Below are 23,939 nucleotides of genomic sequence, written 5' to 3' on the forward strand. Positions count from 1 at the left end.
GTGTATTAAGTGTATTTCTAACTGACAAGACTGATATAGAGTATAAGGTCCAGTACAAAAGATGGTTCAGTGTAAAGTGACAGTGAATCACTAAACAAGGAGGGAGGGGAAAAGTTTACCCTTTGTGAAGGCAAAGGGCCTGTAATTAGTCAAGTACAAAATATTGCACCTGGTCTAATAAAAATACATTTTCACCACTGAGGAATTTAAAGTAGGCTTATTTTTAATAAAAGGAATTGCCAGATCATCTCTCGGATAAAGACAAAACAAAGTAAGTTTCTGGGAGAAAGATTATATGTTTGAATCCTTTAGAGGGTTTCAAACTGAAAACAGAGATTGACTATAAAATCCAACATCCTCCATCAAGAAAAAATGCTCGGTAATGACTGAGACCTAGGACATAAAAAAAATGCAGAACACCTTGTGAGAAGAATTTGTAGCAAACCCCTCACATGTGTGAGAGATAGAGAGAGACAGACAGAGAGCAAGAATGACAGAGCGCATGACAGAGACAGAGACACAGAGAAAGAAAGAGACACACAGACAGACCTCTTTTGGTTTAAAAGCTGATCAAGTAGATAAATCTTTAAAGTAAAGTGCTTTTTTTCCCCCTTTCATTCCTTTACCTAAATGTTATTACGGTTTTGTAAACATTTGTTCTTGCATTGACTGCTTTGAATTAAAAAAAAAAGTTTTTATTTGTATTTTACTTTAACCTGGTTTTGTTAACAAAACTTGGACAACAACTCTAACACAAGACATAACAAGACAACATATCTGTTAAGGATATAGCAAACCTATGACATCTGACACTGGAGCAGTATCCAAAGAGTAACCGGGAGGGTGCCTATTTTATCAGTATAAAACTTGCACCACAGATGTCAGAAAAGACACAAGTTTCTTCCGGTCATCAGAGGCAAGCAGGAAGGCTTTCGGAATGCTACAAACAGTGCAGCAAGCTTGTGCTCCAGAAGGCTGCAGGGAGTTTGCCAGGGGAAGAAAAACCTTTGCATACCAATGATGTAGCTGCAAACACAAAGGGAAGACTTCAGTCACCAGGTCAGCTAACTCAGCGCTTTCTTTGTGTATATTAAATTCTCTGTTAAGTACAATCACTGAAAAGAAAACAAACTTTTCTAATTTCTGCATAAAGCAAAAGATCATTCCTTAATAGAACAAAAAAGCCTTACCAATAAAAATGAATCCAATTATCATTGTTTTTCAACCCAGATAATTTGAGAGGCTATTTGTGAGTTTATTACACCACCGGTGCATAATTCATTTTTATCAAACAGCAACATGAAATAACTTAAGAACACAAAGGGAACAATCACATCTCCTAGCTTCCAGTGAAATATATGGAATATTACTATGTGCAATACACATTTTGCAAAGGATGTTGATTCAGTTCCAAGTTTGGCAGAACGAGACCAGGAATTAGATGTCTGGAACTTAACTATAGTGTGTTTTTGACCCCTTTCAGTCTTGATACCTACTACTTGCCAAATGCCTTTTTAGCTTATAAGAATGTTAAAGATTCTCTAGTCCTCTGTAAAGAATTAACTGCTCCAGAAGAGATTTTTTAGCATCTTACCAGCCTAGTTTGCACTGAAACTTATTTTAGTTACTCAGAAGGATTTTATCCTCTCTGGATATAGTTTACAAAGATTTCTAACATTCATGTGAAATCAAGAGTGTCAAGCCTTTCATGCTTGAAATCTACAGAGGTAATTGAAGAAACGTGAAAGGAGATGATTTACTTGAGAAAGAAGTTACTCCCTGTTTTCTCTATCAATATTAGCTCCTTCTTGTTTTAGCTATATAAACAACACCAGCTTCTCAGTCCATATGCTCTCTGTCCCTACACACTTTAATACAACTGAGAGATCAGGTATGGATAATTCTCATCCGATTACACTGAAATTCTTTTTTCCCACCCAAGATTGATAATTCAAGACTACATTAATTTACTCATAACTTTGTGAAACTCAAACTGAGACAGAGTTTGGGTTATAGTTTAGCTTTGCAATGTCAAGAATTCATTATAGAAGCTTTGCAACATCCAGAACAGTAGACATTTTTGTTTTGAACCATCTCCATTTCAAAGGTTTAATAAATTAGAAAACTAGAGAGTTTCTAGTTGCCTCATTTAAAACTTTAGTGCTTCAAGAGAGACAAAGATCATAGTCTCACCATTTTCTTACATTATACCACTATTACATTTGTTGCCTGGCAGTTTTATTTCAACTGCTTCTCCTCCTTCCTTCACTTCTCCCTGTCTGGAGCACAGTTTCACACTGCCCCCAAGGCCATTCCTGCTGGAGAGGCCATGTTCTCATCACCCACACAGCCTATGCTCCTGCCCTCCCTTGTACTGCTGTTGGTGCTCATCTGATCCCAAGGTAAACCAATTCAGGATGTTAAACTTGAAGAAAACTATTCATATTTTTGTAGGGTTCATCTTCTGTGAGTTTATTTTGCAACACTAGCTTGTTAAGGGTTCAGAGAAGTGCCAGTACAGGGGAAGTGGCTTGAGGGGACCAAACTTGCTGTTAGATCAGCTTAGCTGTATCATGGGACTCGCTCAACATCATACTTGCCTTCTCTGCAATATGTACCCATTACCCTTTCCCTTGAATACCTCTTTCTTTCTTTCCTTGTTCCACTGTTATTTTAATCCCTAACTTTATAAAACAATTAAAAAATAATGTTTACACTCATCACTGCCTGCATGTTTGCTCCTTTCCCTTATCCCTTAATTGGTCACATCTATTTAGACATAAGCTGCGGTCTACTATATTGGTTAGACTGTAGACACTAGACTAATATGCACATCTTATTAGGAACAGTAACAACAAAAAACAGAACTGAAATCCTCATAGACTGCATGCTAAATAACTATAAATGGACTGTTTAAGTACAATGAAAGTTTTTAAACTGCGAGAAATGTTTAAAGTATGTCCCTCCTACTGTCATATCTCAATTAATTTCATGTTACAATATATTAAGGCTTTCATAGATAAAGACGAATTTACTCAGAATGATGGACCCTTACTCTAAATTGACCCAGGAAAGGTCGTTGACATTTTCTTAAAAATACATCCTGGTGCCTGGACTGTCCAGATCTTTAAAGGGAGAACACCATGCATTAATATAAAAGCTTTATGTCTCATTCTTTTCATCTGTGTTTATAGCTATCCAGCTTGGAAAAGACACAGCTTTCCTGAGAAGAAGGCATCTTCAAGATAAACAAAAATTTCCTGGAATTTCATGAGAATCAACCTTGGACAGAATCAATTAGACATGAATAAGAGCTCTGACCTATATGCTGCTAATTCAAAATGAGTCTATTTCAAATGTTTTCAAAGTTTAATCTGCAATCCATTTCTTTGTTAGCCTTCTGGAGCAGGTTGTTTCAAATCTCAGAAAAGTACTTCCTCCAAAAGTGCAAATACACTTTCTTAAATGCTGTACTATTTCTTATGGTTTATCTGTGTTCAAGCCTTCAATGACAAGAGTCAAAAGCAGAAGCTCTGAAGGCCCACAATAACGTCCAGCAGAATTCTAACTTCAAAAACAAACAGACAAAAAAAAAAACCTACAGTGAAGATGAATATATTATTTATCACAAGAATAACTTATAAAAATTTTCCCCCTCTTACTATAACAAGCTTTAGTGCTGCAATTAACATATTCAAAGTATCACTATCCAGATCTTATTTGTGCTTGCTTTCCCTCCATGCTCTTCTGGCATTAGTGGCAACCCAATTTCTATAGCAATGACAGGACAGGAGAACATGAAAATGATTTTCCATCTCCTTTCAATGAACCATGAGTGACTATCATGACTGCAATCTTAGTGTGCTTTGACAAGACATTTCAACAGCAAACTAGGTCTTATTGTTTCATCATACTGAAACCCAGAGGGAGAAACATGTCCAAGCGGACCCACAAATGTATTAGAGTTTCTATTAAAGTCTTTGGGAGGGGGGGGGTATTAATTTCTCCTCCTTTCTCCACCATTTTGAATCATTAAACTCAAAGCAAGTAAAATGTCCTCCTTTCCATTAGGCCTTCAGTTCTTCTGTGCAAGTTAAAGCCTCTAAATATTACAGAAATGAGCTTCCAAATCAAAAGATTCTCAGAAAGAAGACAGAGAAATTATATCACAAAGCAAATCTTTGAAGATTGTTAATTATCTATTTTAATTGCTTAATTGTTTTCAAGCAATAAGAGCACAGAGCAGTCAATTTATACTGCTAAACCACCAAAAAACACAATCAGCAAATTAACTGTAAAGGGAAGTACGCCAGAGCTCTTGAGGTTGGTAACCACACTGCATATCTATAAAGGATGCAACAATGAGGCTTCTGAAAGAAATATTCCTCATTAAACAAAGCATTCAACTAATCAAGACCTACAAACGATACAGCCATGGTCAGGCAAGTTCAAGGAATCTTTTATGTACCTACAAGTATTAATCCTGGTCTAGCTAAACACCAGTACAGGTAATTTCAACCAAACTATCTAATATCCCTGTGAATTTTCACTGGACATGGAGGCCTGAAGAGCCATGTGATGTTACTGTCTTACAGAGGTAGCTTCTTTCAGTGGTGGAGAACATGATCTATACAGTTTGTACAAAAGAAGATACATCACATTTCTCAGTACGGAACAAGGCTTAAAAGTATTTTGCTCTACTTTTAGTAATTACCAAAAGTCTTTCAATTTCATGACAAATAAGTACATGAGTCTAGTTCACATAGATGAAATGAGGAATGCAGTCTGTTAGGGCACATACCAGAGACAAAGAGCATCACCTAGAACGTTTGTTTTCTACGTTTGGAAAAGCAAAGCTACGTGTTTACACTCACCAACAATATGCACCCTGTACAAAATTTACAATAACAACATTGTTATTATTATGTAACAAAATGCCTCACAATAGATCCTTGTTAAAATAACCAATCCAACTGACAATTAAATCTCAAAATGACAGTACATAGCCTGTAATTAAAACACTCCTCTACTTCCACCCACATTATGTGGAGCCGCCTGAGTATCCTAGCATAGTCTTAAATTAGCCTTAAATTAGTAGTAACTGCCAAATGATGAATTTGAGAGAGAGTTGCATGTAATGACAGGTGACGTGCTCAGTTATTTGCAAAACCAACTGCCACTGCTCTACCATAAACCAAAATACTTCTCTAAAAATACTGTTACATCAATAGCCAAGACAATGCTTAAATACAGCGGAATAACATTTCTGCCTTATCACTCTGACTACAACTTGTACTAACTGCATTAGAAAATAAAAAATGAGATTTGTTTTCTCTTGATAGCCACTTTCCCATTGCTAGAAAGTTCTGGAACATTCCTTAAACCCCAATGACTGCAATTTCCTAAAGACTTAGGAGTGGTATTTTGTTAAGCTTTGCGTGACACCATCATCAGCCCCTCAGGGAGGGTAGACAACTGAAAACAGAAATTGAGCTGAGGAATAACTGCAAAACAAACTAAAAGTTCTCAGAGTGTTCAGTTCTTTGCAGAGGTTGAACGCAGAGCAGGCATTTTGTTGGAAGGGGATGTGTGCGAGAGACTTGGGCTCATTTACCACGCAGAAAACCCCCCTTGGCAAAGTAGACATTCACATCTGTGCTGTGGAGGCAGTGAAGGGCTCACACAGCACAGGCCTCAGCTACATGGTTAGGATAGCTCAAGAAAGCAACACAACGGCACTTACACCTTAAGTTATAGCCACCTAAGTGAGGCTTCCCCCCCCCCACTCTTGCATCAGGAAACACAGAGAAAAATGAGGTCTATAATATGTTACTAAAAGGGTTACCCAAGAAGGATCCATTTTTGCAGCAAATGACTAACTGCTTAGACGCCAAAAGATTTTTGGGTTGGCAATGTAAAATGGAATAATTTATCATTTCCTCCTTGTTCTTCAGATCTGCAGGTTCCCTGGTCTAGTCTAATTTCCTTATCTCCTAGACCCTGTGAAAGCAAAAGCTAACAAAAGTATATCACAGAATTAGATACTTTAGATACATAGATTAGATGCATCATATATATTAAATTTTGATTAGACACATAACAGCTAATGACATATACGGTGCTAACTGGTATTTACCTGAAATCAGTGCTGGAGAAAGTAAACCATGAAAATAAAATGCAGAGGATATTCAATCCAATTAAAAGATTGATTCAAAGTCAAGTTATTCCCAAGTTTGGTGAAAATTGAGATGACCAAAATGTAGGCAAATGAAGAAAAAATACAATGTTATATTTAATGATTTTACACATGCTTAACTGAATTCTATAGGAGAATTTCTCTCAAAATTGAAATAGCATAATTTGATAAATAAATTAGCACAGAATTATGCAGGCTTATTCCATGTTTTTTAATATCTGGAGTTGTGAGTCTGGTTTTTTTTTTTTTTTTTAAACAAAGCAAAACCCATCTTCTAAACCACCTCATGTATTTCACAACTTTCATCTGATTTTAGTGCTTATGATAGCGCAGTAAGCATGCTTGAGTCTACCTTAAACAAGGCTTGTCTCATTTTTCTAGCTCAAGGAATGCTTAGTTCAAAACATAGTCAAACCATTGCTTATCTGAATACTTCTTGTGAAGCTTACATAGCTTGCAAATAGTGCAGTTTAGTTTTGCAATAGATCCAATACACTTAGCAAGTCTTAAGGACTAAATCATCTTACAGAGTGTTACAGTCTACTATAGAGAAAGCTGAAAAGTTTCATGGAAGTTGGTCATGAGATAATGATTACAAATTTCACACCAACAAAGGTCAAGAAGTCATCCCCTTATAGTTTCAGGAATCATTCCTAGATTTTACAACAATAATAAAAGATGATATAGTATTTGCTTTTGTTTAAATGAATTCTGAATGAATTCAGACTGTCTATAAAACCTGTAGATGCAGAAGTGCTCAGGCCTATCTCTGTGTGTAATATGTAGTAAGCTTCTGTCCAGAAGCTCAACTGGTGCACAAAAACATCATGCTTAGAAGGTAGTTAGAAGGCAAGAGAGAGAACTGGGATAGTGTAGAGGTGGGGGGCTAGGAAAACCTTAGGAAATGAAAATAAGGAAGAAGGGAAACCCTGGGGAAGACAGAATTCTTGTCATGAGTGCAGAAAAAGGCAACAACTTACAGCAAACTAAAGGCTTCATAAGTTCAATTTCCTTTGGAGCAAGTTGTTTACATTGAATTTCAATCCTAATGTTAATCTTAAAAATTAGAAACAAATTAAATCCACTAATTGAAGACACCAAGACAGTTATATTTTCCATGTTATGGCGCTATGGACCTTTATTCTGTTAGAAGTCCTCCCTAATCACAGCGAACAAAGATGGGAACCATGCATTTTGCAGTAATGGAAATTTGATTTTTCCTAGGCAGTTTGTTTTTCTGACATCCTTAAGCATCCAATTTTCATTTTATGATCCACAAAATCATTAGGATTCATAGCAGCCAAAGAGACTCCCCCCCCGCCAAACCCACAATATCGTTACTGGTGCTTCTTACAGAAATGTTACAGAACACTTTATGTCAAATACAATATTGATAGATCATTAAAAAAAATTAGAGCCTCCAAAGTCACAAATATGCACAGAAAAATTATATTTATATGAGAGTATTATAAAGCCTTGTCAGTATTAGTAAAAAAGTAGACAGAATTAAACTCTGAAGGTAGCATGAGCTAGAGGCCACGGCTCTCCTAACAACAGCAGCACACCCAAAAGCATTAGAATATTCCGACTGTAATCTCCTGTATCAAATTTAGTAGATGCAGGAATGCACAATTTTCATTCAGTTCTCTTATGCTCATGCATTATAACACAGTCTTTAATTACATCCTCCACATGGTATTCTCATTCAAGATGAATGTTTAAATGCAGGGGACTTTAAAGATTTTGCAAAATGGAGAGGGCTCACTTAATTAGCAGTTATTCAAAGGTTCATATGAATATGGTCATGCAAGTGTGGCCCCAAGATTTTGACTTGCGGTAACCTTTTGACCCACCTTGAAGACAGGAGTATCTTTATTATGTGCTTGAGTGCTGATCAGTTCTGTATATGCATGCCTCAAAAAATATTTATGAGCTTAGCTGAGAATGTGTCTGTAAGGTGTGCAACAACTATACCATTTTAAAGGTGGAGCTGAAAGAGAGGGATTAGGTTTAAAAACACCTACTAAGTTTGAGGTCCTGGGCATTATTACCATTTTCTAGGATATTTAGCACTTCAGAAAAGAAAAGCCTAGTTCCCATAGGCTTAATTTTCAACATGACCTCAAGCTACCCCTCAAACAGTTCTGTTGACCCAACGAGGCAGGGGAGGAAGAAGCAATAGGGAAGAACTTCAAGCCAGCACAGCTCCCAGGAAAATGCTTTGCATAACACACTTCTGGAGAAGGAGAAACATTTGTGTGAAGTTGGGTTTAAGCAATACATTTAGCATCACAGAAAAACCCTGCAGCAGAAGTAGGGACAGAATACAACTCACCATGGCAGCTTCTACTTGCAGAAATATCCCTTCTCTCCTGCATGCCCTATCTCATTCTGGTGAAGCAAACATGGCAGGCATCCACACCAGTAATGCTGCTTTCTCCCTAAAGAAAGTACAAAGAATTCAGCTGCAAATGACAAGTTTATTACTACGGGGATCTTCCATGATACTCTCACAAAGGGTCAGGCTGTTTGTTATCACAGAATGAACTGCTGGGAAATATGAAAGCAAAGAACTAAGCCCAAAATAGAGCTGCTCCAGGGACAGATCAGCTGCTGCAGTAGTTTAGCATGGCGATGATATAGATGGTTTTAGGGTCTTATTTAGCATCCAAGCTTTAAGAAGCACAAATAAAGATTCATTTAATAAGTAACACTACATCAGCCACCAGCTCTATGTTGCCACAGGCAATGGGCATACTGTTAGTTGGTTTCTTTTGTTGGCTACACTTGATTGTTGTGAGGCACGCACTTATGCTTGGCACACCAAAACAACTAAGTGACAGATGCTAATTTGGGGAGGGGGGTTGTCTATAGGTATACACGGGTATGAGGTAGGTAAGCCCTTGTTTCTGTTTCTAATATTTTTACCTATTTATGAAAGCAGCAGGCAACTGTCCAGCTGATTTTACTTCCGATTTTGAAGCTCTGGAGTATCACTGTCCTGTAAGAAAGTAGAGAAGACCATAAAATATTTTACTGACTCAAAAAGCGACAGTGTAAGTACAACCGCCTATCCTGAACCCACTTATCATCCCTATTGAACACCCTGACTCTACAGATCTGTATGCAGCCTTATTTTAGAGGAATATTTTTTTCTTCTTCCAGCTTTGACTGTTCCCAAGATTGTTATTATCACTTCACTGTGTCACTTTTGAGGTCACAATTGTTTTTCCTACAAGAACCCCAGCCAGAGTCCAATCCTATTCAGATTAAACAAAAGAAACATTTATTAGCAAATGCAGAAACAGAAAGTTAAGTTTCTGGAGGAAAACACTGGCTGACAGATTAACCTAGATATAAGGTCTCTAACAGATAACTTGATAAACCCAATGGTATGCTGTAAGACTGAAATTGCTTTACCACTGCAGTGATGTGTACAGCACATGAGAGCTTCTCAGGAATGCAGCCTCTTTACTGCTCAGTTCAGAGAAACAAAGGCTATACACCTCAAAATCCAGTTCAGACATAACTAGTTTTCCTTCAGTTTGAAGGTGACATGAAATGTCAATGAACCCTGAAGTCTGATTGTACATTCCATGTCAGTGATAGAGCTTAGTAAATAATCCCAGCTGATTCAGTACATTTAGTCTCTTTGTACTCATGGAACATTTGTCTGCAGATTGGGACTTCACTAATTTTGTTTAACAGGTATTATGACTTTTTTTAAAAAAAACTAAAGCATTGCAGATCTATTTAAAATGATCCTCAATATTCATTAAATTAACACTGATGTATAGACCTGAGTGGTCTAAGGAGCTACGTGGCTATGCTTTGCTACCTGACTGGATACGTAAGCGTGCTGCACTCTATCCAACATTTTGCCTGGTTTACCTGTTCAGTAGTGCAAATGGCCAGCACATACTCAGCTTTTAAAACTTGTTTAGTGATACTCTGCACAAATATCATTCTTGCTGACCCTGACTAGAGTCGTCTTCTCTACTATGTAATCTAAGCATCACCAAACAGCTTTAACAAGGTTTTAAAACATTACATCCTGTGACGTTTTTATGGCTATCATTCTTACGCTCGTTTTCCCCATTCTTTCATTTTATTTTTGTTCTTTCCTCTCATTACAATGTACTACATTTTCTTCCCAATATTAGATTTACATTTTCTTAACAAGTTCTTTTTACACAGACACACACACAGATATATTTGTTAATCTCTCTTTTTCATCATTTTCTCTTCTTTCACGTATGTTTACCAGGCACTCGCTATCCCACAGATTCATTTCAGTATCACTCCCCCCTCACTTGTCATTTTAAAGCCAGAAGACACTGCCTGTTTTTCATATTCAGTTGTATTTGCACCTGGTTAGCTAGTGCCCCCACCACTGCCATCACCACTTCAAGTTCAAGTTTCAGTCAAATTCCACTGAAATGGGAAAACAGCTACAGTAACTTGACACTTAATTTGCGGAGGGAGGAGAAGAAAAAAAAGAAAAAGCATGAATCTGACTAGAAGAAAAAGTAAATATTCTCCATGGTCATATATAGAGTATTTAGAAGTACTGATGATCACAAAAATAACATGCAAACCCACAATTAGGTGTGTAAAATGAACATTCAACTCCATGTATACAGGCACTTACATACACATTTTCACAAATGTCTATTGAAGTCCATACGCAAAAATGTACCTACATTTTGAATAAGATGACATTATACCTTTGACTCCCAACATTGTAAGAAACAATCCAAAACGCCAAATTAAGTTAGGTTTTTCAGAAATTGTCCAGATAATTTTTTCACTCTTGCCAAGGTCTTTGTTTCAGACTTCTAGGCTATAAGACTACCAAAACTTCACTTCAGTTTCACTGTAGTGTTTATAACATTATGTGCAGATTGTACAAATACACATAATTTGCTAGAATTCTTGTAGCCAAAAAATGGTGCTCAAGATCTTTGAGTTCATCTGATTCCTTTCCACCAGCAACATTTCATTCATGACACACATTGCAGTCACACACAAAAATCATTGAGAACAAATGGTGCATCAGTAATGCTGTTGGTGGAGACAAAAAGAGAGCCCAAGCCCATCGTACCATTCAGATGCCCTCACATCCTGCTGATCTGCTTGACACTCAGAAAACTCAGTTAACACTTCTAGAACTACTCAGAGGATACCACTGCCCCCAGAGCCAAACTGTTTGTTGTCCAGAGTGCCATTAAAAAAAGCTGTTTTCATTGCAGAGGTTCTGAAATAGCCAGGAGAAAGCTCTCTTTGGATAGCAAAAGTGAGAGATTGAGGAGAAAAATCTCTTCTGCTTATTTTGCCTCCCTCTAAAACCACACCAGGACACTTGCATACATCCACTGGATAATAAGAGAGGTCAAAGGAATGAGAGGAAATAAATAGTCTCATGTTAACTGAGTGAAAATCATGCAACAGCACAAGTCACGGTTAAGCAGACATAAAACTTGCCCTTCAATGAAGAGGCCATAGCAAAAGCCATAGTTTCACTGTTTGTGAAAGACAGATTTAAATTAAATTGAAATTGCCAATACAAGCAATAAATTTGACCTTGTATTAAATTCCACATTCAGATATTTGATGATTAGTTAAAAGAGTTGCTAGGACAAATGAAGAAAAAGAAAAAATGAAATTTTGTTCTGGACTGCTCTGTCAAACATTTCAAACATTATGTAAGATTCAAACATTATGGAAGAAAAAACTTACTAAGTTCAAACTGAACCAAACACAAGAAAGTCTTTGTGGAAAGCACAGATCAAACATTTCCAGTAAGTTCTCATAAAGGTAATTAATGCTTTCAAAATTAAATCTGTGTCTTTTTTATACCATAACCAAGATGGGAAAATCCTCATTAATGATTCATGAAGGTTTTGGTATAGTAATACCTTCAAATGATCACACACTAGTAAGTACTGTGTTATGATCTCACATTCAATAATGATATTCCTGCTTAAGCTCAGATTTATATTCTGTCTCTGAAAAGAGAAATACTGAACCTTCTTCCAGAAATGCAGATGATAAAGTTACATGTCTTTTTTAATTAGCCCAAAAGAACATATATACTGAAGACTTCTAAGTCCTTGGGAGGGAGGAACTATTCTCTGCAGAAGAAATCCTCATCATTGAGACTAGATAGCCTGATCTGGCACGAGAGAAAACAGTCCTATGTAACCTCTTACAATTTCTAACATAGTTAAATCATCCAAGGTGATCCAGCAGCTCAGAGACATAGCTAGGCACAGAACTATAATCTTGGTTCCATGATATCTTCTTACTCTTTTACAGTCTTTCAAAGTTTGAAAACACATTCACACAAAATCTCTTTGGTGCATAAAAACTCCACACAGCTGTTTACCCTATTCACTAAAACACACCAGAAAAAGGAGTAGAGCACGTTGATGACAGTGAGAAAAGATACTCAAGTTTCATAAATACTTTCAGATGTGTACAACCTGTATGTGTGAATTGGTCAAAGCTGGTTTGGTGACACAGGTGCGGTGACACAGATGTATCACCCAGCTTTAGATATCTACAGTATAGACACTTGCATTGATGCTCTCTTTAAACTCAGGGGGAATAAATGTCTTCTGGAGCAGGATTCTCTTCATTCTAATGTAGATGTCTAAAGGAGATCATATGAATCATGACCTAAGAATGTCTATTTTACCTGACTGGTCAAAAGGTGGAACAGGTGAGCATCTAATACATAGAGGCCTTGAAGTCTAAGGAGGAGTAGGGAAGGCTCTGCTTCCCCTTTCACTCCACCTCAGAGCTTCTCATTTCACTTCTGCCAACATGTGCTGGGCTGGCGCTCATTTTCCCCTGTAGTGAAGGGATTCAACTTACAAAGAAAGGGAAAAAAAAAAAAAGAAAAAAAAAATTCAACTTCCCCCAAAGTTCGACAAGAAACCCCTCCACACCCTTAGTATCCTGTATCTGTGCTTCTGTCATCCGCATCTAACTATTATAAGCAAATAGCAAAGTCACAGTGAGTATTGCTAGTCATCTACAAATACTTTTTAAATTTTACTTTGTGAAATGTATAGCAAAAACACACGGGCTTGCAAGCTACTTTTGTTTAACTAATTGCTATATCAACAAATTGGCAACTAAATTCAAAGAGTTAGGGATTATGCAGCTAGAGACAGCTGCAGAAAGGGTGAGTGCAGCAGGGAAAGCATCTAGAAAACATTTTAGTTTAACATTCCTTTAAAAAACTATAGACATTTAATTATTTACTACCACTTAGGTAGTTATCTGACAGCTCACAAATGCTGTAGAGATAGCGCCAGTCCTAGAAAGCAGGTGCAACAGCAGCGCATTAGAACACCTTTCTTTTCCTCAATAACTGAGGAACACTTTTCAGAGAGTAAGAAGGTAAAATCATTTGACTGTCTAGCTGCGCATCATGAATTAATCTGTCCAAAATGCAGCCAGATACTCTCACCAAGTTTATAAACAGGACTGAGAAATATAAAATCATAAAACTTGTTTTTATCTCCCCAATACTGTGAACATTGCAGTTTAAGATATTATTTTAAAAACAAACAAACAATTCACAAACCACACATGTCAAATAAGTAGCCCTTTTTTTCCCACAGCCACTGAAAGCTCAAAATTCTCAGGTAAATCTGTTCTAAGGGGTTTTTTGCAAGGTGAAAATGGCATGGATCTGAACTGAACTCCAGAAGTAGATCTTGGCTACATGACAATCTACATACATTTGCATTAAAACATCTTACAAAATAGAAACCAGAGGGCCTCCAATACTAGAAAAATATCTTAGGAAAAAGCCTTATATTGTATTTTCAGAGAGCCTAACCAGATGATCACATACCACTTCTGTTTAACTTTATGAAGAAAATACTTTTGTTGTTGTTGTTTTTTAAATTAATTTGTCTGATTTCAACTATTAGTTCAATAAAAGCTCATGCTGCACCTTGTTTTCATTAAAATAAGTCTCAGGGAATAAATACGATGCCACATTTCTACACATAAAAAACTTCCTCAGACATATAATCCAAATATTAGTTGTTTTTCCCCCTCTGTTAGCCAATTATAAGACATCCAATCTTTTTCTTCCTCTTATACTCTGAAAAACTGAAATAAAAATTATGTAACAAGATCAAATAAAGACTACCTGTAAATTAAAATATGAATCTTGTATAGAATATTTTAAGAACCAATATGACGTATCATGGGTTTTTGTTAGCATGTGAATTAAAAATTTTCTTACAAAGTATCAAGAATTGTACTATGCCGTAAATCATAAACATTACATTCCAATTCTAAGGTTTTTTTCTCCCACACATCACCATTGCCTTTAACATAAAACATTAAAGTACAGTTTTCTTTGTGAATAATAGAGAGACAGCAAATGCATCGACACAGATTTTGAAATAATTATCATTTGGTTTAAGAGATGAAATGAGAAAAGGTTACTTTTTGAAGTCAAGTTTTCATTTATTAGGTCCTGAATTTAGAAGAGCTTAAACCGAAATACATCTGCTCACATGAGTAGTTTTATTGACATCAATATACTGTTCACATGACTAAAGTCATCAACATGACAATGTGTTTTTAAGGTCTTTTAGAACACACAGGAAGAAATCCTAAATTAAGTGAGGTCAGAGAAAGTTTTCCATGAACTTCATCAATAATAATCCTTTAAATACTGTGACCTCTGTTACTAAGCAAATAGAAACAAAACTTCAGGGGAAGATCAGTCAGTAACTGTTTAGCTACCTCTCCTGCTTAAACAATGTTAAGAGTAACTGATTTTTACCTGTGGATTCTGATTTTGTTGTGGTTTGAAAACAGTATTCATAATAGAATGTTTCAGTTGCACAATCATTCTTTTTTTTTTTTTTTTAAATGAATATTTTTCTGCCTTGCCTGTTGCTGATTATCTTTTCTCCTCAACCTCTCAGACTTTGGTACAAGATAGATCTTGGACTAGTGCCTAAACACTTGTTATTTTGACTAAACAAAGTTTCTAATCACAACTCTAACTCATTCCATTACCTGGATACAAAGTTATTCCTTTAACTAGTTTAGTTTAAAATCACCTCCTTCATTCATTTCTACGTGGTAAAAGATGAATGATTATTTGAAATATATCATCTTAATTTCTGATGATTTTTAATCAACTCATCTGCAATAAATTTCTAAGAAAAAGCTATTTCTGAATTTTATACTCATGCAAAAAATCACAATAGTAGCTAAACATAAAGCTACATTATGAACTCTCTCTGAAAGCTCTCAGCATATCAGAATAATTTACAAGCATATATGCACTTCAGTGCTGAGTTACATTAGGAAAACCCATCGCTAAAGATTTGTACAAACTTTAGCAAATAAATGGAATATATTTTAAACTGAGGAGATGCTCTTCTAAAAGAATATAAAACACAAGCAATTCAAATTACTCCTTCACACTGCAGCAACCACTCAGTTTGCTGAATTCAAAGGAGAAAACTACAGCTACAGTTTTACCTTTCAAGACTTCTTTTCAGCATTCTATCAACTTCACTGGGACACCTTCATCTTAACAAATAAACGCAATTTCAGTTTTAAAAGGATCATACTACTAACTATAAAACACACCTCTAGATAAAAAAGCTGACAAGTTCCAAAGCCCACCAAGAAGAGTAGTATAGTGTGTACTTCAAAGCACATGATCAGGGCATGATAGGACCTTTCTGGTTATTACTACTGGATGAGAAAATGCAATGTGAAACTAGAGCACGCAGCACATTGAGATCGCTAAAGATTCAGAGCATAAAGCACAGTCTCCTATCAATTGTAGCTTTGTCTCTTGAGACCCATTTTTCTTTAAATCTTACTTCACTAAATAAAGCAGTTCTCCAGTTGCCACTCTCCTGACCAAAAAAAATAAAAATAAAAGAGAGACAGACAGACAGACAGACAGACTTGGGAAGTTTGAGAGAGCTTCCTATAAAAACTGGGAACCTGTTATTGTTTTAGAGAACCACAGAAGCATCATTTCTCCTCAGTCAGCTTCTTAGAACTCAGTATAGAGCCAGAAGAAGGGAGGTCTATGATCTGCCTCATCAACACTGTACGGCTGAGCCAGGGTAACTTCAGCTGACTGCCTTCAGTGAGCTGCTTGGTTTGTCGCCCATCTGCGCTTCTTACCAGCAACTTCTCAGGGTGAGCGGTGGGTGGGAAAAAGAATGGAGCACGTCAAAGATTCTGAAACACGCAGAAGCCTGTGCTTTGCTAGCTGATTATTTCTGCATCGTGAAATGCCAGCAGAGTAATCTGACCTCTGTAGAAGAAAAGATGATTAAGGAGAGGAAAAATGACTGAGGAAACTCTCTATATGATTTAAAGAGGTGGAAGGGAGTGAGGATATATTTTGCAACATAGACAATAACCTTTCTGTCACTCAAAAAATATATATCTATAACCTAGATGTCACCTAAAGTTTTTCAAAAAATTTCTCAAAATCTGCTTGTTAGATGAAGAAGAAAAAAAAATTAAACCATCTTTTTTTTCTTTTCTTTTTTTTTTTCCCAGAGATGCTCTAAGTGGAAAAAGGGATGATTATATGATGAGCTGTCGCTCAGCTACAACCCACTCAGTTCTATTACTGCTCACTACAGCTGCTTTAACATTCAGTCAGCTCAGCTACCTTTCATATGCATTATATGCAGCCATTCTCAAATGTCCCTTATCATGTAGGGCAATCCCTCAGTCCCAACTGATTTGATCTTTTTTTGCTTTATTGGAATTTGGGATTGAATTTCAAGAGAGCAGGAGCCCTGTTTCCATGTCACTTGAATTCTCACACCACATATATTTTTCTCTGCCCTTCCTTTGCTCCCTAGAAGGCTGTGGTTATACAGTACAGTGCTACATTTGCATATCAAAAGCAACTGCACTTTATGCAAAAATGAAAAGTAACCACTTTTCCTTTTTTGCTTTTAGTGAACAGATGTAAGAGGTTAAGATAGGAAAAGCATTTCCTTCCTCTGAATTTGTGACTCCAGATTCAGGTGTAACTTAGTTCATCAAGACTGTTTCAGCTAAATATCTTAAAACTGAAAAAGCTCTGTTTGCCACTGTTATCGGATATTTATTTGCCAAAGATGGAGTTCATTTTCCTCCCAGATCCCTTTTTTCCCCCCTGAGTAGTTAGAGACTTTACCTTCTTACTTGGATGAGTGTAATTAAGAAAAAAACTTGCAAAGAAGTTCAGGGGTCATAAAGAGACTGTTTTATTTAAGTTATATATGACTTGTCTGAATGGCACCACTTCACTTACTGGATTATTTTGGTATGCTTTTTCAGGAGGCCACTATAGCCTCAGATGTGTCAGATTTGTTGCTATTAAAATGAGAAGGATGGCTCTCTGTTCTACCTTATACAACCTAACAGAAGAACATACACACAGAACATTTTACCAGGTTATTGTAACTCCATACTAAATTAGCAACTTTGCACTAAGCTTCTATATGGAAGTACCTCTTCTGAAGCAAAATGTCCTCATGCTGGCGCTAAAAACATCTTCACAAGCAGTAAGTGCAGAATAGCTAGTGCAGCATGAACTCTAAACTAACTTAATTTGTGATAATACCCTTCATCAAGGGACACAGCCTGGATGTGAGATTATCCAGTTCCCTTTTTCTAAACAGGAGTCAGGATGACAGAAATTGAAGCACAAGCTACATTACTTTCCAGAGGATAGATGCATGTTTTAGGTCAACAGAGGTTGATCTGATGCACTAAGGGCCTTAAGGTGTGAGGCACTACAGTAGGTAAATGAACACAGACCAAGACTTCCTTAATTCTGTTTAGCTGGAAAGACCCCTCCTACATTTGAACATGGGTCCGTAGCTTAGCGTTTGACAGACTAACAGAAAGGTGAGACTAAGGACACCAGCTATTGTACCCTTGTGAGGCACCTCCGTGTTGCTTCCCATCCTGTTTACTGATGGCCATGTACATCATGTAGATGAGTGCACAAAGGCTTTAGAGGTAAGATAGGGATGCAACCACGTCCCCTCTCTGCTGTAACGTGGCTGCTATTTGTGCCACCACTGGTAACGACTGCCCTGCACAGAGAGGTACGTGGCCACGCACACACCAGCAGCAGAGCAGTGAGGCAGGGAAGAGCAGAACGAATGACTCAGAGCAAATGCCAGCTGCTTACCAAGTGTTTCACTGCTCGTAATACCAGCTGTAGTGGGCGGTGTTCAAGCTGTCCTTGGCCCTGCCAAATCCCTCTTCAACTATATCCTGCCATTAAAAATGATGCGTTTCCAGATCCTACCATGAAAATACAGTGACCAATTCATGCGTTGCCAACTTCATAAGGAAGATCTGTCCATTTCAAACGATGTAAAAGAAGAATAGCTAGCAGACAATTCTTATGCTCAAGAGAACTGTGCTATACTGTGAGTATAATGGATTACACGTTAATTTGAATTATACGAGCCAATCAAGCTAGCTTGTTGGTGGTGAATAAATCCTTGTTGAGTCACCTAAAATCTTTCTTAAATCCTCAGAGATATCTGAAATATTTCCACATGTCTTCAGCTAGAATCAGATCATCTGAACAAATGGCACTGGATCAGAAACAAGATCCAGGATTTAAAATCAGTCAGTCCAAGCAAACTGCCCTCCACTTTTCATCTATTTCATATTTAATAATAATCTAAAGCACACAGTACAAAGGCATGCCATTTAGCAAAACAAAAAAAGTGTTTAGAAGTATATTGTTATTTGCGTAGATATTTTACTGGTAATCCTTTTTCAATTTAAAAAGTTTCATCAAATTCACAAACACATTTCTATACTAATGCTCTTCCCTTTTTCATATGAAACCAACAGTCATGCCACTACCACATTTTCACTCAAAAGCAACAGGATAGTGGATCCAGAAAAGACTGAGATTTCAAATACAAAAAGAATACTGTTGCCACCAAACCCTGTAACCCGTGTAGGGTAACAACCCATCTGAGAGGCTCTATCCCTCTACTGCAGTTTAGCTGATAAAGGGAGAACCGTCTAATAGCGTTAACCGGACTTTATTCACCATAAAATGTCCAAGTTCAGCAGCAGAGTTCTCTCCTTAATGGCTGCCACAGTAGACAATCAATTTCTTGAGAATTATTTGGAGAAAACTACACCTGTTTTACACCTCCACCTAGGAGAATCTACTCCTGTGGAATCTGGAACTATGTTGATTCTTCCAAGAGGCTAAAGAGAACATACATCCTATCCACTCAGAAAAAGCTGAGGTGTTAAAATGCCTGGCATCCCCGATAGTTAAGTCTGACTGAACTTGTTTGGAAATCAGCATGAGAAAAGTAGCCATGTTTCAGCACACAAGTCCTACTCTTTGGCGGTCTGCACAAAATACAAACGAAAGAACAGGAGTTAGCTATAAAACTTCATAAACTGATAGCAGAGAAGATACACGGAAAATACAATTGACAGTTGGCAAAGACCTATGTGATCTAAAGCAGCCAACCAGGTTCACAGGACTAGTCAAACCTGTGTTAGAACTGAGCATTTTTCACTGCTCTAGTTTTCATGAAATGTTGGAGGAGAAACTTAAATTTCCCAATTCCATCAGTATATACAAACGAGTTCAAAAAGTTCACATATCAGCTGTCAAAGTTTTTTTTTTTTTTAAATATGTCCTGCATCATCCTCCGTCCAATTCTGCCTTTCTGTCTGCCTGCCTGATGTATTCAAAGGTTGTTGCTGGAGTCACTTCCTCTTGACTGTCCTATTTAACTAATGTAATTCAACTGAATAAAATAAACTATTTCTGCAATAACAGGAAGGCACGTAGTGAACTGTGGAATACCAAATATACCAATTCACTTTATTCAGTGGATACAAATTTTACCCAGAATACCTCACTGTAACTGACTGACACTAAAACAGAACAAATAATTCAGTAATCACACCTGCACCCTGAACAGTCTGTCTTGTTCAGGACTGAGGTCATCCAGAGAGGGGAGTTTGCAGTGCAGCTGCTGTACTTTACATAAACACAGAGCTTCCATGGAAGTTCTAATGCCTGCTTTTTTCCCCCTCTTTCTTTGCCCCCCCCCTTTTTTTAAAAAAAAATTTTCCTACATACTTTGGACAACCAGATATTTCTATCCCCCACTGCCTTCTATGGTTAGCTGGGTTTTTTTCTAATTTGAGAATAAACTACACCACAAAATTATTTCATATGGTAAATGACAGAATTGTCTGATGATTTTTAGTGTTATGTTAACATAAGGTTCTTACCTATTTTTATACCATAAGAAATAAAATCTTAAAACATTTAACTCAGCTATCACCCAGACACAGAGTTTTAAAGGAGAAATGCCTAACAATTCAGATAAAAGTCTGACACAGGCTGACGTTTTATGCTTACATGGTTATTCCCTTTTGGTGGCAAAATGACCCATCCTGCTCTCACTCCTTCATAATGCTAGGTCCCTGTTCAAGTCTGACCCTCATCCTCCACTCTTGTCCTTATGCTAAACAAACATTTTACAATAATGGAGAATAGTTATCACAACTTCTCATGTGCTAGATGTATATTTTCTTCACAATGTCCTTAATGGTTCACTTTGATTACAAACATTACTCAATACAACGCAGAACCTTCTCAACTGTTTGCCAAAACCACGTTTTGAACATTTCCCAAGCTATGCTGGTGAGGTATGAAATTCAGGTTTAATATACAGGATAATTAAACTTACCTTGATAGCTGCCCTTTAATGGAGATAGTCTAAAAATATTGCAACATATATAAATGTTTAGTAAACCCCATGACAGCTTCACTGTATATTCATGTACCGCTAACCTACATCAAACCAGGTTCAAGCTCTCATGTTGTCAGCAGCTCTGTAAGCATGCATCTTTCTGTTACCCATGTTTCTGTGAACAAGTAGCAAAAGATAAATAGCAGATGCTTCAATATTAGCCAGTCTAGGTACCCTAACAGATCCAAGCTCCTCACTGAAGCAAGCTGAGAATCCTGCTTCAATAAGCACATTTAACGGGACCAATTCAAATTCTCATATAAGCTGGCAGAATAAGCAGGAAGTTCAACAAAAAAGCAAATGTATCTGCACATTTCAATGCATTAAAATAATATGGGACTTCCACTCTTCTCTAAGCAAGTTCTTATGTATATGCAAAAGAGGATGAAGAAGTAAAATTTCCAATTTCAACTACAGGCTGTGTTAGAAGCATCAAAGGATAGAAATGCTTCTCTGCCATTCCAGCTGTCATATACCCAACTGCTATTCAAGGTACTTACTGAGATGAATGGCAAAATCACCATTGCCCTCAAAAAATAAAGAAACCTCTCTGAAGCTATTAAAATATAAGAAAGTTGTTTTACATTTCAACTAAATGAGCCTATGTTACATCAGCTTTTGGATCAAAGCAGATAGAGAAGAGAGGAAAGCAAAGCCAATTATTTTATGAAGTCATATAATCGAGCTTAGCATCTCCAAGGCATTTCTTTCTTCCTGTGGTCACAATGACATCAGACTGTTTCTTTGCCTGTTTGGTAGGGGAGGGCAGTGACAGTTGCTATCCTCTGATCACACGCTTCTGCATGCCCTTCCCCCTGCTTCCATGCCCTGGCATGTTAGGAGTCAACATGCATTTCATAGGGATGCCAAACACCTGTCTCAAATCTCTCTCTCTCCCTCTTTCTCACAGTGTTTCCAGACATTGCAGGCAAAGTCAAAACTGAACTCAAGAAAGGAAGGAAAGGGGCGAGTCACAAGAATTTAACAGAGTACACCCAAACATTGAACACACATTGGAACACACACTGTTAAAAGAATAGCTGTATTTAAAATGTAACAGACATTTTGGGGCACACAGACCTCTCCTGGAAAGAGTATGACTGAAGCTGTCTGTCTGCAACCAGTTCAGGTGACTGCCCACATGGGGAGATGCTAGATCAGGGCCGCAGTCCCTGCCCCGAGACCCACACTCCAGCTGAACTGTCGGGCTGGTGCTCCTTCTTAGCTTTCTAGTCTGTATGGGTACATATGTGTATTTCAAAAGGCTCCTACAAAGTAACTTCATTTCTCAGTACCAGTTTCCTAATCCGTAAAATGGAAATAATAATACAAATCTTCATAAAGAACTTGGACATCTATTGAAGATAAATTGATTCACTTTCTGTTCATAAAACCCAGCTCTGGAAGCCCCCCTCAATGAAATCTTTTGGTTTTAATCCTCTCATTAAAGACTTAACATTTATACCAGATACATCAACAGTCCATCACTGCAACCCACCAGTATACACATCATGGATTTTGTAAGTTTTCGTGCTAGAAGAATCCTTGAATCTGCCCTGCAAGTATAGCACACAAACACAGAGTACTTGAGAGCTAACTGTAGAGTACTTGATAGCCAACACAGTAACTGGCATCACAACTCACCTAAACCAAAACAAAACAGTTCCATTTTCTATTTTCTTTCTCCACGGCTTAAGCTACTGGGAGAAATTAATAAAGAGAAAATAGCAATGTGTTAGATTCTGCAATTTCCATAAATTTTTGCCTCCTTCAGTGAATTTGATCTTTTGCAATGTTTAATATAAAGACAACATTATGAAACATCTAATCTACAATAAAAGTACCTCATCAAATACTGAAAAAAATGAAATGCCATGCCAGAAGTTTTTGTGTATCAGATTATTGCATATTTCTTTCACGTTCTTCAACTGCAGACAGATAAATATTTTTCCATGGATACAATTTTTTAATAAACTGTAGAAAATAAGAAAAATATGGTTCCATATAGCAGAACTGCCTAGTTTAATTCCTAAAACTGTTGATTTATATTTGCCAACTGTTCTTCCCAATAGCGGAAAAAAACCTCTCAGTCCCCCCATCTGCTATTATTTTTGAGCAGCTTACCAAAGGACAAGCAAAAAAAATAAGCAAACAAACATTTTATTAACTAGAACTCATATGCATTAGAAAAGAGATATGACAAATACCAAAAATAGTGTGTTTTTATGGAGTGAAAAAAAATGTCTTGTACATGTTAAAATATCTGTATTTATTTTAAATATATATATATACACACAGGCACATATTTTTTCAAGGTGTTACACAGTACATAACTCTACAATCACTTTATGTTCTTTTTTTGTCTGGGATAAATGATCAGTTCAAAATACAGGACTTGGTATATGTTACAGCCATTAATACTACTGAAAGTCATGCAGGAAGAGCTCAGAGATTTTATTTAATAATATTGTCTTTACTAGCAGAAGACAGATATCTGACAATGCAGAAATGTAACATTTCATTTACCTTATCCATAGGTTCATACCATTCAGATGAAGCTGTTTTAGGAAAAGAAAGAGGATCCCCAGTTTCAGGTGGGAATTAAAAACAGATCACAGAAAAGGCATTATAATGTACATACTATAAAGGCCCACATATTGTGAAAAATATGGTGTAAAACACTTGTTTATATAACAAATGCTCCTTGTTTTATTAATTTCTACCAAAAATTAACAGGCATTAATTTAAAAGCAAGCAAACAAGACAACAATAAATTCTCCTAAGCAGTAAACCATTCCTGGTTCATTAGCTTTATTGACTTTTTTAAGGTATCATATGTTGCAGAAAGCTGCAAGGAGTAAATTTTCTAAAAGCCATTCCATATTATCCATCAAGTAAATGTAACAACT

General features: G+C 36.9%; 1 protein-coding gene across 2 annotated transcripts in view; it reads right to left on the bottom strand.

The window, feature by feature from the left end:
* Positions 1–23,939, bottom strand: part of OTUD7A (OTU deubiquitinase 7A) — a 161,705-nt gene that overhangs the window by 104,706 nt on the left and 33,060 nt on the right. For both annotated transcript variants that reach the window (XM_067305330.1, XM_067305331.1), the window contains exons 2-3: positions 9,125–9,197; positions 8,532–8,637 (exon numbers count right to left, since the gene is read on the bottom strand). The gene's annotated coding sequence lies outside the window, so the exon portion shown is untranslated. The remainder of the gene's footprint in view (positions 1–8,531; positions 8,638–9,124; positions 9,198–23,939) is intronic.

The sequence above is a fragment of the Apteryx mantelli genome, chromosome 15 (assembly GCF_036417845.1).
Source record: "Apteryx mantelli isolate bAptMan1 chromosome 15, bAptMan1.hap1, whole genome shotgun sequence".
Classification (NCBI taxonomy): domain Eukaryota; kingdom Metazoa; phylum Chordata; class Aves; order Apterygiformes; family Apterygidae; genus Apteryx; species Apteryx mantelli.